A 6,170-nucleotide genomic window follows, 5' to 3' on the forward strand; every position below is an offset into this window, starting at 1 on the left:
TCCCCATGTCCCTATACTTCGCGTGCTTTTCCTTTTTTTTGAGACGGAGGCTCACTCTGTCACCTAGGCTAGAGTACAGTGGCACGATCTTGGCTCACTGCAACCTCTGCCTCCCTGGTTCAAGGGATTCTCGTGCTTCAGCCTCCCATGTAGCTGATGTTACAGGCACTTGCCACCGTACCTGGCTAATTTTTGTATTTTTAGTAGAGATGGGGTTTCACCATGTTGCCCAGGCTGGTCTTGAACTCCTAACCTCAGGTGATCCGCCCGCCTCTGCCTTCCAAAGTGCTGGGATTACAGGCGTGAGCCACTCTGCCCGGCTTATTTTTCTTTATGTTTTTGCTTCGTAAGAGGTTCTATTGAGCAGTGATTTGCAACTCTTGCTGACGTTGCTGGGGAAGCTTTAAAAAAAAAAAAAAAGATGCCCCACAGAGATTCTGATTTTAATTGTTCTGATTTAATTGGCTTGGAGTAGAATTCAGGCATTGATACCTTTAAAAACTCTCCCCAGTGTTGAGAAACAAATTTAGAGAGTTGAGAAGTAGGTATATTAAATTACAGAATCTTACTGAGTTTTGGTAGTCTGATAATACAGTTTGCTTTGCTTTTCTTAAATTTGCATTGAGATGGGATTTGAAGCATATTGTGCTCTTGTGAATGTTGAAGTTGCATTGTAGAAGTTTAGAAGCTCTGGCTATGGGTTATCTAAGTTGATGTTTTGAGGAAGCATATTAATGTTATAAACTTCGCTGACTTTGAAGGTTGTGTTGTAGCATGAGGAACACAAATAAAACAATTCTAAATCAAACATTAATTTTATATCTAACATGTCCCCATGTGTTTTGTAGGTACCTTCTACCAGAAATTTTGGAATAAGACTTAAAATATAGACATTGTAATTAATCTCATGTAGGATTTGAAACCAGAATTCTATTATAATTAATTTCAGACATCCACATGAATTAGCAAATTTGTAAAGCACTGTACTGAGTGTAATGGGCATATACAGATAGGAAGTAAATGGACCTTATTTTCATAGAACTTGAAACCAGCGCAGTTATTCTTAGCAAGAGATGTACCTAGTTGAGAATGTGCCTGTAATGTTTCTGATGAAAGTACATTATGGCCAGGTGTGGTGGCTCACACCTGTAATCCCAGCACTTTGGGAGGCCGAGGTGGGTGGATCATGAGGTCAGGAGTTCGAGACCAGCCTGGCCAACATGGCGAAACCCTGTCTCTACTAAAAATACAAAAGTTAGCCGGGTGTAGTGGCAGGTGCCTGTAATCCCAGCTACTCTGGAGGCTGAGGCAGGAGAATCGCTTGAACCCAGGAGGTGGAGGTTGCAGTGAGCTGAGGTCACACCATTGCACTGCAGCCTGGGTGATAAGAACAAGACTCCATCTCAAAAAAAAAAAAAAGTACATTGCATATGTAAATACTTTTGGCTCTACTGTCAAGATATTTTCAAAATCTTTTTAGTTCTGATCACTTCCACTGCTACCACCTTAGTCAAAGCCATCAGTGACTCTCACCTGGACTAGCCTTCTAACTGTCCTGCTTCTACACTTGCCCTGCTGCAGTCTGTTCTCAACATGATAGCCAGAGTCCCTGTTTTTTAGAGAATACTAGATACAACTCTGTGATAGTAAGGTGTAAAAGTTAGCCTCACAGAAATGGCGGGCGTGAAGACAGACTAGCTGTGACATTTTGAAGCCGACCTGGAAAGCTCTCGGTACTTTCCTCATGTCTGACTTCCAAAGAGGATGCCTGTGTGTGCTTGTTTTTGCAGAGGCAACGTGACTTTCATTCTAATAAGGATATGCAAATAACTGCACTCATAAAACAAATCCCATTTCTAGGAAAACTTGATAGAGTGATGATTCCAGTGAAATGGGTGCTTTTCTGGGAATAATATTTTAAAAAATTTAATTACCTAAAATGAAGCAGATACCCTTAAAAGATTAATAACCATGAAACAGGTGATTCAGAAAGTACCTCTGCTGGGCCAGGCACGGTGGCTCACACCTGCAATCCCAGCACTTTGAGAGGCCGAGGTGGGTGGATTACCTGAGGTCAGGAGTTTGAGACCAGCTTGGCCAACATGGCGAAACCCCGTCTTTACTAAAAATACAAAAATTAGCTGGGTGTGGTGGCATGTGCCTGTAGTCCCAGCTACTCAGGAGGCTGAGGCGGGAGAATCGCTTGAACCTGGGAGTTGGAGGTTGCAGTGAGCTGAGATTGTGCCACTGCACTCCAGCCTGGGTGACAGAGCGAGACTCCATCTCAAAAAAATAATAAAAGAAATTACCTCTGCTGGCCGGGCGTGGAGGCGCATGCCTGTAATCCCAGTACTTTGGGAGGCGAAGGTGGGTGGATCACTTGAGATCAGGAGTTTTGAGACCAGCCTGGCCAATATGGTAAAACCCCGTCTCTACTAAAAATAGAAAACTCAGCCGGTTGTGGTGACGCATGCCTGTAGTCTCAGCTACTTAGGAAGCTGAGGCAGGAGAATTGCTTGAACCTGGGAAGTGGAGGTTGCAGTGAGCCGAGATTGTGCCACTGCACTCCAGCCTGGGCGTTGCAGCGAGACTCTCAAAAAAAAAAAAAAAGTATTCTGTCCCCACTACTCAAACTTGGGAGAGAATACTACACAAAAACAACAACAAAACACCAGAAAAACCAGAGACCATTCTCACAAAAAGATACAAAGTCCATACTAAAATGTAATAAATCCAGCAGTGTATTAAAAATAATATATTGTGTATACAGGGATGTATTATAGGTTGAAAGAAAAAGTACCTTGGAGATGTGTCTGATACAGTTCAAAGTGATTTTTAAAAGCGAGATGATGTAAAGGAAACAATGTGTACTAAGCAAAGAACTTTCAAAATCATTTTCAGTAATGAGACATTGGAGCATGGTGACATCTTGCCATAATGTGATAGGTGAGGTAAATATTTCAGTTGGGTAAAATGGGTTATTGTGAGGTTGATGAAATAACTAGGATGCAATTCAGAGCGTGAGAAGCAATAATTTGCATTATATCAGAATTCATCACCTCTGTTCTCATTAAGGCCTAAAACAAGAACGTCAGCTACTACTACAATTCTACATTCTTCTCTGGGCCTTAGCAAATGATACAAGTACTGGGAATGGAAGAGACTGAATGTAAGATAGTTTACCTTATGGAGAGATTGAATGTTCTTCACAAAGTGTAAGATAGTCCACCTAGAAAATACATCCCAGAAACTGAAAAACTGCTAGGAGAGTTCAGTAAGGTGACAAAGTTCAAGATAAATATGCACAATTATTTAATATTAGTTTCCTTATTCACCACACACACACAAATCAAAATGTGATAGATGTAAACTACCCAGGTATACATTTAACAGGAATACTCATGTATAAATAAAACACATTTTGCTAAAGAAGAGATGAATTATAAGGAAAATATTGGATGGGATCAATGTACAGATGACTGTGCCATTTTTTTCTACAAATTCAATCTAATCCAGAAAGGCTTAAAAAAATTTTCTTTTTTTTGAGACAGGGTCTCACTGTCGTACAAGACGAGGTAGAGCCCAGGAGTTTGAAACTAGCCTGGGCAACACAGGGAAACCCGGTCTCAAAAAAAAAAAAAAATACAAAAATTGGCTGGGTGTTGTGGCGTGTGCCTGTAGTTCCAGCAACTCGGAAGACTGAGGTGGGAGGATCGCTTGAACCCAGGAGACAGAGGTTGCAGTGAATCCAGATGGCGCCACTGCACTTCAGCCTGGGTGACAGAGCAAGACTCCGTGTCTCAAAAAAAAAAAAAAAAAAAAAAAAAAGGAGCAGTGCCTCGTGCCTGTAATCCCAGCACTTTGGGAGGCTGAGGAGGGCGGATGGCTTCAGGCCATGACTTCCAGATCAGTAGTGGCAACATGGCAAAACCCCATTTAAAAAAAAAAAAAAAGCCAGGCATGGTGACCCTGCCTGTAGTCCCAGCTATTCGGGAGGCTGAGGTGGGAGGATGGCTTGAGCCCGGGAGTGGCGCTTGCAGCGAGCCTAGATGGCGCCATTGCACTCCAGCCCAGCCTGAGTGACAGCAAGAACCTATCTCGAAAAATATTAAAAATGTTTATAATCAATGTAGGCGAGTATATATTACTGTTATATCTATCAAGTTTTAAAATGTCTCACCTTTTGACTGAGAATTCGTATCTGAGAATCATAAATACTTGTTCATGTTCATAAAGATATATGTAGAAGGATGTTCATTCCAGCATTGTTTACTTATTTTATTTTATTCCTCTGTTGCCCAGGCTGGTCTGGAACTGTTGGCTTCAAGTGATCGTCCCACCTCAGCCTCCCAAAGCATTGGGATTACAGGTGCAAGCCACCAGGGCTGGGCCCCAGCACTGTTTATTATAGCAACTATTGCAAGGCACCTGAATGTTAGTCAAAGGGAATGATTTAAAATATTTTGTGGTGAATTCATTCTGTTATGAAATAAAGCTATGAGCTACCTTTGATTCAGCCTGGTTAAAATTAAAAGTGAAAATACTGGTCCCAAAAATATTTCATGGGAATCCCTGAGAGGAAATAATTTTTGACTTAAGGTGATTTGAGAATTCAAAATGCAGTATTGATTATTGCTGACTCAACAAGAAGGAAGAGGAATGTAAAAGGAACATGCCCCACATCAGTATTAGCACTGAATCTCTTCGAATCACAACTTTATTTTCTCATACAGCCTCATAGGGAGAAATCTAACACTAACAAGTGAATTTATGCCACTTCTATAGTAGTGAAATTATACGTTACAGTTAATCACTTTTGAGCTGGTGTGTCCATTACAGTTTATTTTCTTACAACACATGCTTTCTATCAAATATAAATTCCTTTTACTTTTTTTTTTTTTTTGAGACGGAATCTCTCTCGGTCGCCCAGGCTGGAGTGCAGTAGCTCAATCTTGGCTCACTGCAGCCTCTGCCTCCTGGGTTCAAGTGATTCTTGTGCCTCAGCCTCCCGAGTAGCTGGGACTACAGGCAGTTACCACCATGCCCAGCTAATTTTTGTATTTTTAGTAGATATGGGATTTCACCATGTTGGCCAGGCTGGTCTCAAACACCTGACCTCAGGTGATCTGTATGCCTCTGCCTCCCAAAGTGCTGGGATTACAGGCGCAAGCCACTGCTCCTGGCCTAAATATAATTTCCTATTACAAGTGAACATTGAATAATATATTCTCCACAAGAAACATATAAAAAGACTTAGCAGGAGGCCAGGCGCGGTGGCTCACGCCTGTAATCCCAACACTTTGGGAGGCTGAGGCAGGTGGATCACCTGAGGTCAGGAGTTCGAGACCAGCAGCCCAACATGGTGAAACCTGGTCTCTACTAAAAATAAAAAAACTAGCCGGGTGTGGTGGTGGGCGCCTGTGATGCCAGCTACTCAGGAGGTTGAGGCAGGAGAATCGCTTGAACCCGGGAGGCGGAGGTTGCGGTGAGCCAAGATTGCGCCATTGCACTCCAGCCTGGGTGACGAGGGAAATTCTGTCCCTAAAAAAAAAAAAAAAAAAAAACAACAAAACTTAGCAGGAATCATAACTTTGAGTATTATACTCCAAAAGAGATAACAATAAATCCTTTAAAAATATGTATACTGGGCTAGGGCCGGGCGCGGTGGCTCACGCCTGTAATCCCACCACTTTGGGAGGCTGAGGCGGGCGGATCATGAGGTCGGGAGTTCAAGACAAGCCTTACCAACATAGCGAAACCCCATCTCTACTAAAAATACAAAAATTAGCCGGGTGTGGTGGCACGCACCTGTAATCCCAGCTACTCAGGAGGCTGAGGCAGGAGAATCACTTGAATCTGGGAGGTGGAAGTTGCAGTGAGTGGAGATTGTGCCACTGCACTCTAGCCTGGGCAACAGAGAGAGACTCCATTTCAAGAAAAATAAAATAAATATAATAATAACAATATGTATACCGGGCTGGGCGTGGTGTCTCATGCCTGTAATCCCAGCACTCTGGGAGGCCGAGGCGGATGGATCATTTGAGTTCAGGAGTTCGAAACCAGCCTGGCCAACATGATGAAACCCCATCTCTACTAAATACAAAAATTAGCCGGGCATGGTGGCACATGCCTGTAGTCCCAGCTTGGGAGGCTGAGGCAGGAGAATTGCT

The sequence above is a fragment of the Pongo pygmaeus genome, chromosome X (assembly GCF_028885625.2).
Source record: "Pongo pygmaeus isolate AG05252 chromosome X, NHGRI_mPonPyg2-v2.0_pri, whole genome shotgun sequence".
In the NCBI taxonomy this organism is placed as follows: domain Eukaryota; kingdom Metazoa; phylum Chordata; class Mammalia; order Primates; family Hominidae; genus Pongo; species Pongo pygmaeus.